Source organism: Teleopsis dalmanni, chromosome 2, assembly GCF_002237135.1.
Source record: "Teleopsis dalmanni isolate 2A chromosome 2, ASM223713v2, whole genome shotgun sequence".
Classification (NCBI taxonomy): domain Eukaryota; kingdom Metazoa; phylum Arthropoda; class Insecta; order Diptera; family Diopsidae; genus Teleopsis; species Teleopsis dalmanni.
The window spans coordinates 136,767,521-136,779,425 of NC_051847.1; positions in this window are offsets into that span (position 1 = coordinate 136,767,521).

Below are 11,905 nucleotides of genomic sequence, written 5' to 3' on the forward strand. Positions count from 1 at the left end.
GATTAGCAGTACAAAGAGCATTCGTGCTTTCCAACTTAGTTAATAATTTATTAAGGGAAATTAAATCAAAAATGTAGAATGCAATACTGCAAAATATATTTTCCAAAAAGGAAATTTGATGTTTGACACGAAACAATTAATAATAATGACATCAAAAATGTAGAATGAAACATTGGAAAATATATTTTCCAAAAGGGAAATTTGACATTTGACACAAGTCAAGTTTTTTATAAATAAAATATATAATTAATTTATAAAAGTATATAAATGAGTTTATATATCATATATATATTTAATATTATTATACAATATCATATATTATTTACTAAAAATATTCATATTAGTTGAATAACAACTGAAAAGCAAACAAATAAAAGTTCTCCTAGAACCTTCACAAACATTTCTGACATATAAAAACTCTTTCACATGCGTAATTCAATTTCAGTCAATAGAAACGACCAAATCTAAATTTAATAAATATAAGTTAATTTCGTTGCAGTGAGAACATGATATAATTAGTAAAGATTTCAATTAATATTTTTCTACTGATTCTTTCAAGTTGATGTCAGTATTCTCTTAATCGTAATTTAGTAATAACATATATATATGTATAAATTGGTGTTATTCAATTTTTCATTAATTATTTGTTGCATGTACGTATGTTACGATTGCTTACGAAGAATCGGTTTACTCAATGGCCAAATAGATTTGATTATAGGTAGGTTTTAGTGTTTTAACACAAATTAGGTAGATGCTATAGTACCAAATCATTTCGTTAATAAGATATTCAGTTAAATCAAATTCTTGATTTAATTGGATAGATATATCAACTGGATATATATCAACTAGATAGATATGCATTATAACAAAAATGCATAGAAATGCATGCATATCGCTATAACTAATGGTAGAAGTCCTTAAGACAATATAGTTGAATATTTCATAGTAAATTTTAAGTTCAAAATGTATAAAATTTTACAATTTTAACACGTTCAACTATTGTTAATGGATCTATATTCCAAACTTTATACTAAATATATGATGCCTTGAATGATACTTCTGTTTGATATATTGTTTGTCACTGAAATCAGGAAATAAATACCCTTTATATATTTTAGATTTTATATATAACCAAAATATTTAAAATATTCCACTTACTCTAATCTATTTTTTTAAAATGTAGGGTTAATTAATATATTTTGGGTTTTATATAAGAGAAATACGTAAAAATATTCAAGTTGCTCTATCTTCTTATATCTGCATAATGATCTACTTTTTTATATAAACAACTTAAGCATTATTACGTGGGTGCAAGTCTTAACATAATAAGTTTAACTGTTGCAACTTACATAATAAAAATTAAGTAATACATACATAAGTAATATATATGTGCGTATGCAATGAAAACCTCACACATTAGATAAGGTAAAAATTTATTCGTTTTTTATTGTTATTAAAATTACAGTAGCTTAAATTAAATTAATTTGAATAATTTTCATAGTATTACAGCTTTAATAGGAAATCTTAAACGCATTTAAAATTAACTTGATTTACTTATTTGATTGTAGTAAAAGCATATATAATGCAAGTAGTAAAAGCTTATTGGAATGCAAGTATGTATATTCAAATGATGAGTATTTGCTGGAGCATTAAAGACGAGCAGCTTAGTACTATTATCACAAATATTGTTTTTAAATAGTTTATTGAGTGTCTTAAGAGTAGTATTCCGAAATATAATTTTAAACTAAATAATGAACTCTTAAACTGATCAGATATTAGGAAAACATATTACTAAAATCCAACGTGAACACCATACGTTGAAACGATTTATACGAATTGCATTATGGAAATTACTACTACTTTAGGAGGTCAACATCTTATACATAGATTACAGTTATGTAGAATATTAAAATTAGGGTTATATATTCAACCCAAAACAGTAATGAAGTGGGTTTCTTGATTCACTTCATTGGCCTTAAAACGGCTAATTTAACATTGCTTTTTAGCTAAAAAAAGCTAATAGCACAGACTTTTGCCTAACTATATGAAAAGATATTAAGTAATTAATATTTAAAAACAAGTTTAATATTTCCATTAAATTTTTAATATTTACGTATTTTTGGAAAAAAATCAAAACAATATTTGAATTAATAAAATAAGAAATAAACTATAATTTTTGTTTTAAATTAGCAAAACAAAAAGGTGGTTTTATTTATATATTTTTTTATATTATTTAATGTAATATTAAATATAAAAACGATCTGGAAGCTGTCAAAAGCAGAAATATATTTAAGTAATCAAGATTTTTTATAAGTTTTATATATTTTTTTATATTTATATTTTATATTTATTACATATTTTTATATTTATATATATGTATATATTCATTTCATTCTTAGGTGTTAAATGATTTTCCACTCAGTATTGTAGGGAGTAATTACAAACTTCTTCGCATTATTTATCACAATTTATTACTGACTTGTTCAACTTCTTTGTATCTGCTTGCAGCTATATTTGCTGCTTACAAAATAGCAAATACACATACACTCTCTTAAATCTATTTACAATCCCTTAAGTCTAGTATCTCTTAAATCTAATTACAATAATACTTATATAAATCTAATTACAATAATACTTATATTACTACAGTATGATTGTTGGCTAGTAGCTTGAACTCTTAGCAACGTTTCCGCATGTGTGATATTTTCATATCAATGCCTTCTCCAAGTGTATCCAGGTCTGCCCCTTTTTTTGCTTTTTTTGATATATAATATATATATTCATATATATATATATAATATATATATATTATATATATATCAAAAATATATACATATATATATAATATATATATATTATATATATATCAAATATATATAAATATATATATTGTATATATATTATGTACGACACCATAAGACACCATAATAGACATAATGCATTTTCGCACGTGAGCTTACGAAATGTATATCTGAACTTTCAAAACGGATTCAATAAAAAAATTAGAATTGTAAAATTTGAATTAATTGAAATGATATTAGTAACAATATCCAAACAAATAGGTAAAAATTATGTAAAAACTTTAGAGAAAAATTAATATGACAATAGTTCATACCACATCTTACTTATTTCATACCATATCCTATCAACCATGTCAACATCCATCTAACTATATAAAATAATTAAAAATTTTATTTTTCGTTTTATAGTTTTTGTTTATTTCTGAAATATTATATGTATAAACAAAATATTTATTGTAATCAATTTTTACGTTTACTAAAAGTTGATTCCTTAAATATAAGTACTTTAATACTCTTTTGAGGTGATGCTAAAATCAAAATAATTTGACAAAAAATATTTAAAATTTATATTTTCTAAAATACAATTAATTAAAAATTAATGGTTATATAATTAAAAAAACTAAAACGAAATAGAACTATAAAATCTTTACTTTATCATATATCCAAATGCTAAAAATTGCAACAACTTTAAACTCAGTAGTAAATTCTGTGTGTATCTTTTTGCCTTCATTTTTGTATCTATTTAGTAGCTCCTGGTATTTCAATGAACGAATCTTAAATAAATTTTATTATTGGCAAAAAAGAAATATATTTGCCCATAAATTACTTAATGTCATCTGCATAAACTACATTTAAAATAGTATATGCAGAAGTCAAAGACATAAATTAAAATAAATCTTTTAATTCACATATGGCAAAAGCAATTAAACCATAAATGATACTTCATTTTTAACTTTTATTGCTTGAAAGCTTGAATATCGAAACAGATATCTAGATATTATAAAATACTTATATCAATAGTTAAAACTATGTGTAAAATATATGAGCAAATCTAATTTTTTTGAAACCTTTAGGCACTCTATTTCAAAATATTTTGTTGAACCAACTTATGTATTCCAATGAAATCATTAGCTTTTAATTAAAAAATATTGAGTTCACAGACTGTTAACAAAACATCGATACAATCTAATAAAAAAAACATACCAAAAGTAGTTTTATGTTTTTCATTTGAAAATCAACATTTGATTGACATTTTATACAAAGATGCTTTAAAGTTTTAAGTTCACAATGTCGGCGCACTTTCCTGAAACTTTAGATACAAACAAAGATTGAAATAAAAAGTGAATATAAAATGCTTTTAAACCAGTTGCATATGAAAGTAAAAGTAAAGGCGTCTGTAAACAAATAAAGTCAATACAAAATGAGTCAATGTACGTATGCTCTTTCTTGTCAGATACATGCAAAACTAATTGATTGAATGGCGGATTGAACAGCAGAAATATGTAGAAATTTTCGAAATGTATTCATGAAGTAGCAATTAAATAAAATTAAATATGAATTAAGAAATAAATTAACATGAAATGTCAAATTTGAATATTAAAGTTAAAAAGAAAAGCCGCACGTTTCAGTAACACTTTTCAAAGAAAACGTACGCAATATACTTTTTCCGGATCAATTAATATTTTTTATAACATTTTAATTTTCAAAATCAGTTAAAATATTTCAAATTATTATTTTTAAAATCTAACAGCAAAAATGATGTCATCAGTCAGAGACCATTTTTTTCTTTTACATGAAGAAATAATTTTGTGCTTTTTATTATTTATCTGCATACCTTTTGAGCTTTAAGATACTCAATTCATTAGATACTGATCTATTCTTTGAATATTAATGACGAGGCAAGCAACCTAAAGTAATTCTTTTTTCTTTATTATTTTTATAATGACTATAGATAAAAATTTGACATTTATTGTTTCATTCTTGTTAAAAATAAAGTAAACACACAAAACGAAATACAATAAAAATGTAGATTTGTCTTTGAAATGTTTGCTGTTTTTGTGTGAATTGCAAAATTCTGTTACAAGTTTGTTGCTTAAATCTTCCGTTTCTTAGTACTGGGTGCTTCTTCATTTTCGTATTTTTCTGATTTACTCATCGTTGGATTTGCATAAAGCAGATTATTTATTTGTACATTTTTAAGATATGCATTATAATTTGTTTTATTTTGTATTCGTAACTTTGGGTTAAGATAATATTTGTTGCAAAATTTTCACATTTTAAGAACCAAAGTAACGATTCATAATCGAAACCGCATTCCCAAAAAAATACAGTGTGTGTAAGTATAATTTTTAACATTTACTATTAAAAGTATATCTATTAATAGTTACCGTTGTAGGAGAATTTGTGGTCTTTAGAACTATAACCGAAGAAAGAATTTATCTTTTATATTTAAAATCTTTTTTACTATCAAAAAAGATTAGAGTAGAGTGTAGTGAAATGGAAGCAAAATGCTTTGATATAATACTTCCATATCACGAGAATAAATTGCTTTGAATCGAACACTTCAATTTTTACTTTACACAGAATTTTTACTTTACAAATGCTTTAGAGATATAATGATATTACATACATATAATATTGAAAGCTTAACTTCTTTTTTATATAAAAGATATCTTCCTGAGTTAAGAATCAGATAATACAAATCTATTCTATTATGCTTTAGCTCGGTAAATTATAGATAGAAGGCTGTGTAAGTATATGTAATTATTAGAAAAAATTAGCTGTATTCCGTTAAGTGCTTAATCAAGAGTGTAACTTAATTATTATAAAGGAAATAACTACAATCAACCAACTAATTATATAATATAGATATTTTTTTGTTGTGGTAAAAGGTGCAATGCTTTATTGCATATCCTACTATCAAAACGACCGTCATCGGAATGGTGTGCCCGACTCCCTAATATTAATATGTTATATACAGACTAAATCATCTTCTCTTCGAAGCGTCTTATTCCGCCTTGGAACAAAAAACTCACAAGAAACCATGCTCAAGCGATTTTCTATTTGGGTTGAGACCTTCAGTTTTTCACCGCATTTTGTTGGTGTCTGCATTTTTTATTATTTTAGTTTCTGCTTTTCCTTTCTAGGTCTAATTTCTTCGTTTCAAGGACTTCAATCACATATGACTCTATTGTTCGTCAGCTCTCTGGATTCGCTCTAATCTTTTCCACTATATTTTCGGGATTTATTGGTCCATAATTTTATGTTCTCTCTTTAACAGGAATTTTCCTGAATTAAATATATGGGATTTCTAAGATAGATATCTGTACTCCAGCATACTCAGTTATTTTGTATTCTCTAATTGCGAAACTTAAGATTTAACATAATTTAACCAATATCTACTTTAAATCTTATAAATGTATTTAAATTCCGTGAATATACATCAGAAACAAGTGCATTATATTACTGTGTTCTCATTTTAGAAATCTAGTTAAAAAAATACTTGGATCCTCAATAAAGAACAAGATTGAAAAGTGTTTTATGTATGCCTAGTTGGAATACTTGTCAATATTGTTTATTTTTACAAAAAAATATCTTACTAATCCCATAAGATTCTATTCAAATTTCTCTAATACATATTAGTGCGACTACTACCTTTTTAAACTATTAGATTTTCTTGTTTTTTGATGAACCAATGACCTGGTACTCAAATAGAGGGTATTTAAAACATATCAATCGATTTATTCAATTATTAAGAAACTCATCTGTTGCTTATCTGTGGCTCCATAAAATATCACACTAATTATTTTTTTAATTGAATTTCATATCAGTGTGAACACATCCACTCAAATAGCATACATTATCCAATACCGGCCATTCAGCGGATATTGGTAATCCATAGTATAATATATAATATTCACAAATTTTAATTCTTTCAAACTTTTTATACTTTTTATGTTATATACAATTTTAATACTATTTTAATTATGAATTGTATATGAAAATATTTTTAAAACGTTCGTTTAAATCTTATATCTTTATTTTTATTGTTATTTATTTCTGTTGCATTATGGGCTGCATGAAATTATTTTTAAGGTTGCTTGCAAATCATTTTTATCTAAAGTTTGTAAGATTTTGTTGTTGGTGTTGTTATTCTTTTTGAAGTTTTACATAAGTATTTGTGCCGTAATAAAATTTAATCTAGTTGTAGACATCAGTCACTCTATTCAAGTTTTATGCATTTAAAGTCAAAACATGGCGCAACGCCTTCACAATTCTGCAAGTCAATGGAAAAACTCGCAAACTGCATTGCAATATGAAAAAAATATCAAAAAACTGAACAATGAGTAGCGGCTAAAAGTGAATATTTTACAAAGGTATGATGACTTTTTGTAGAAACCTCAGTTTTTTTTTCAGATATATAACATGGCTTACTTTAAATTTAAAAAATAAAAAACAAAAAGTTGAAGGAGAATTGCAGCTGCCATTTTTAAAAATTGAAATTTTGGCGGTTGTTGATGGTCAAAGCACAACGTGCCAAAAATATTTTTTATTCATGTGACCAGAAACGAAAAACAAAACAAAAAAACAATTTATAAAAACAAAGAAAAAATAAAAATAAAATAATAATAAATTTATAATTTATTATATGCTAATTTTTTCTTAAACTGAGAAAATGACTGACTTTAATATTTTTAAATAATGTTAATTAAATAGCAACAGCTGCTTTGAGTTAATACGTATATATTACTTAATATATAAGTTTATTGATTATAGTAACATAGTAATATAAATAATATAACAATGTACATATATAGAAATATAATATAAATATATAAGAATTATTTCCAGCCTTACAAAAAGTTAAAAAATAACTTGACTGTTAATTGAACAATCCGGATTTTATTAGTAAAATCTGTTCTGAATCATTTTCATGTTAATTATTTACTTAGTAATATTATTATAGTATTTACATATATTATTATATGTATATAAATACTAATTATCATTTCAGACTTCAAGTTTTTCTCCTAAAAGAAATTTTCAAGAAGATTATTTGTAACAACCTCATACACTCAAATTTGACAGAGTATTGTACTATCAGACAATAATCCCTACATCTGCCTGAATGTATGGTTTCTGTTAACACCACTGTTAAGAAATAAAATAGTACTTTGCTGTAATTGCTATAGTAATAAGTCATAATTATAAATATATTAAATGAATTTAAAAAATTGAAGTATAAATCGATTGTAGCGGTAAAAAGCATTTAAATCTTTAAGGAAGTTAAAGTTAATGCATTTATCTACTTGAAAGATAGTGGAATATACACTTGTAGAATTGTGTGAATATTCTGATAATGGTTACAAAAACTTCTACTCGACTTAATGTAGAATTCTTAATTAAGCTTCCCAATTTCCATTATTTTTATAAAATTGACTTGCATATACGAATTTATTTACATCCAATAATCTCCACATTGTTGTGAATACAATCAGTAAGAGTTTGCTGATCTAATAAAAGAGATGTTAAACTGCAAATAAACCGTATTGATAATCAAGGATCAAGCATCAAACGCTCAGCAGTATTTACTTTATCTATGGAACTTCTGCCATTTTATTTGTCTGACATCGATTTTTTGACGATTACAATAAAGTTCCTCTAACTGACTATCTTTCCAATATTGGCTTTTTTAATAAGAAATGAACCATGTAATAAGGTTAAGGATATGCAGAATATGCGATTGCGAGCATTGAATTTCAATCTATTAGTCCTATTAGTTTATTATTTTCCGCGTAATTATTTGGTCTTCGAGTACATTCGATCTCTACGTTAGTCGGCTCTTAGACAGCAAACTTTCTTTTCCTTTCTGTATCTATATGTTTCTCAGAACAAATATTGTCTCGAAAACTTTTAGTGCTGCTTCATCATTCTCTGATAGCGTTTATGCAATTAGAGAAGAATCGGTAAGAAAACGACCTATACAGCGTAAATTTTATCTGTCAAGACAGAGTTCTACATTCCAGTTGTCTATTGAGCCCATGACAGTACCTATTATCATTAATTATACCTATCTCCAGGATAATATAGACAGATAAAATCCTTGACAGACTCGAAAGTATAGTCGCTACATTCCAGTTGCCTATTGAGCCCATTGCAATACCTATTGATATTAATTATTGTTCGTCTATCTCCATGCTAACATCGTTGTTGTTTGTTACAGTAGTGCCAAGATAGATATAATCGTTGACAGATTCGAAAGTATAGTCGTTAGCTTCCAGCTTAGCGTCTGAGAGACGCACATATCTACCAGGACCCGACATATATTTCAGCAGTAGACACACTTAAAGACATTCGCCCGTTGTAGTATCACGTAAATTTAGAGTAGGACCTAAAACTCATTCAACTTTTGTTGGATTGTTGTGTTGGAGTAACAAACCGTCATAACTTTGGTAAAGAAATATTAGCAATATATTGGGCACTCTCCAGCTGTTTAATAATCTCCTTCTTCTTCTCATCACTGCAGTTTCGATAATCATTATTATTATTATCAGATAGTGTCCAATTTCATTCCAAAATCTACTAATAAATTCCTTTTGCTTGATTTTTTTTTTGAAAATTGAAATAAAACTTATTTGAAAGAATCAATTTTAATAAAAGTTGCTTTTATTTTTATTTTACCTAATCTTTTTTTTTGTTATAAAATTATAATTATTTTAGTAATATTAATTATTTTTGTGGTATGCTTGAAATACTTTTAAGTAATATATCAGTATGTAGATATGCATTTCAATTTATGGTTCAATAATTTTATTGTTGTTACATCAAAATATTTTAAAATAAAACAAAATTTAATTAAATTGAAAACAAAAACCGTAGCAATAGTAAAAGCAAATGCAAAAACAAAGCCACAAATACACATTCAAACACAAACAAAAAACACTAAAAAGTAAAATGTTAACAATTCAAATAATCTCTCCCACAACCTTTTCATAAATTATTCACCTGTATTTGGGTTTTTCTCACTCTCAAGGTAAAATAACACTCAGACACTCAGTTGTCAGAATTATATTCACCACAGTTGCAAGAGCACAGGTAAACTAGTTTTTTGTCTTTGCCTTGATTTGCTTTACCAAACGCTGGCTGGCTGCTGTTTGTTGGTTAGTCATTGTACATACTATACATGCTTCAGTCTACTTGTATAGCAGAAATATTTGTTATTGCAATGAGTCTTTTTTGTGTTATAATAAAAATATGTGTCTTACGTGACTGCTGATTGCGGTTTAAAACAAAATGTAATGAGAGCACATTGCATTCGCGGCTAAAAGCGTGGTGAGTAAATGAAGCGGCGTAATGATTTGGCTTGGAGTCTACAAATTGTTTGTGCAAAAGCAAAGACAATCTCAGCGCACATTTTGACTACATCCCGCTTCAGAAAGATCGTTCACTGATCGTGGTGTTACCAAAGCGCGTCGCTCGATTTTAACCAAAAACTTCAGTTCAATGGAATTCGTGCTTTAATGCAGACGGTTGTAAGCGGTAAATGAAATACTCGGCGTGATAACCAAAAAAAACCGTCAAGTGATTTTTTATCTGGTTTTTTTTTGTTTAAAATATTTCTTTGAATGTGTGTTGTGAGTTGAAAAACACAAACAAAAAAAAAAAAAATAATGTGTGGGGATATTTTTAATGCCTTTTCTGTGGATTTGTGTGGAAATATTTTCTTTAATAAACTTTTATGTTAATTCGTTACAAAAAAAAATAAATAAATAAATCGTGCTACAACTAACGGTTCGAAAGGCATAATACAAATTGCACTTATTTAATAAATAAAAAAAATATATATTTAATAATATACATTATACTATTTTTAAAATAAAACAAGTTTTTTCTTTTGAAACAAGTTTCTATTTATTTAAAAAGAAATTTTTTCAATCTTTAAAAAAAAAAGAACAAAAGTGAAATGTTTATAGTAAATGACATCATAAAATTTTTATAAAAATTATGAACTTAAAATTATTTTAAGTCAGGAATTTCTTGTTGTTGTAAAAGAACTTCTGAGTTTGCGCAAACGGCAGCTGGCCTGACTTAAACTAACCAAATAAACACATGATTTCTTCTTCTTCTTAAATTCGTGTATCTTTTTCTTGTAATTTTCTGCAGAACCGGTTAAGTTCATTTAGTTTCTTTCAAGCCAATTTTTTCTTTTTTGTTTGCTTCTTACTTCGTGGTTTCCTATAAATTAACCTAATACTTATAATCTTTTTTCAATATGGGTAATGATTGGCATCCGTAAACGTTTTTGCCTACATAAATACACATTATTTTTTCTACTGTTATTTAACTTATTTTATAACAGCTTCTCAAGTTGACATAATTTTGCTTTTAATTTTTTCTCTTAACAAAACATAGATAAATACTTAATTCATATAGCCTCTTATTAATGGAACTCGGTTAATTGGCTCTTGTGACTAATATCATGTTATATTAATTAGTTTTTCATATAAAAAATCTTTTGTGAAATATGCAGTAAAGGAACAGAATTATTAAAATATAAACAAGTTTTAAATTAGATTAAATATATTTTCACATTAATCTAATACTAATTTAATAGGTTTATATACTGCATTCATGGGATTGTACATAATTGAAATGAAGGGCTCATATGGTGTTCACACGAGCACTCGAAATAACTTCAATTTAAATTACTGCCATTTCAAGAAAAATTGAGTAAAAATAGAGTTAATTTCTCTTCACCGCATAAATGTCAAAAAATATTGTTTTAATTTTCTGAAATTAAAATAATTTCTCAGAAATACTGCCTTACCTATATATAATTTAAGTTTTATCTCATAGGCAATACTTTCTTAGATTTTTATGTAAAATTGCGAATTAAACCAATAAACCAATATTAACCAAGAGTAAATATTAATAATATTCACAAACAATTTATTAATATATAATATATAGTCTGTTAAAGATTTACAATCAAAATTTATTCATTTGAAGGTTTTATGAATGAGTGAAAAATGTTTTTTTTATAAAATTATATTTAATTTCTATATAATTATTAAAATAATCATCCAACAAAATTGATTTAATCA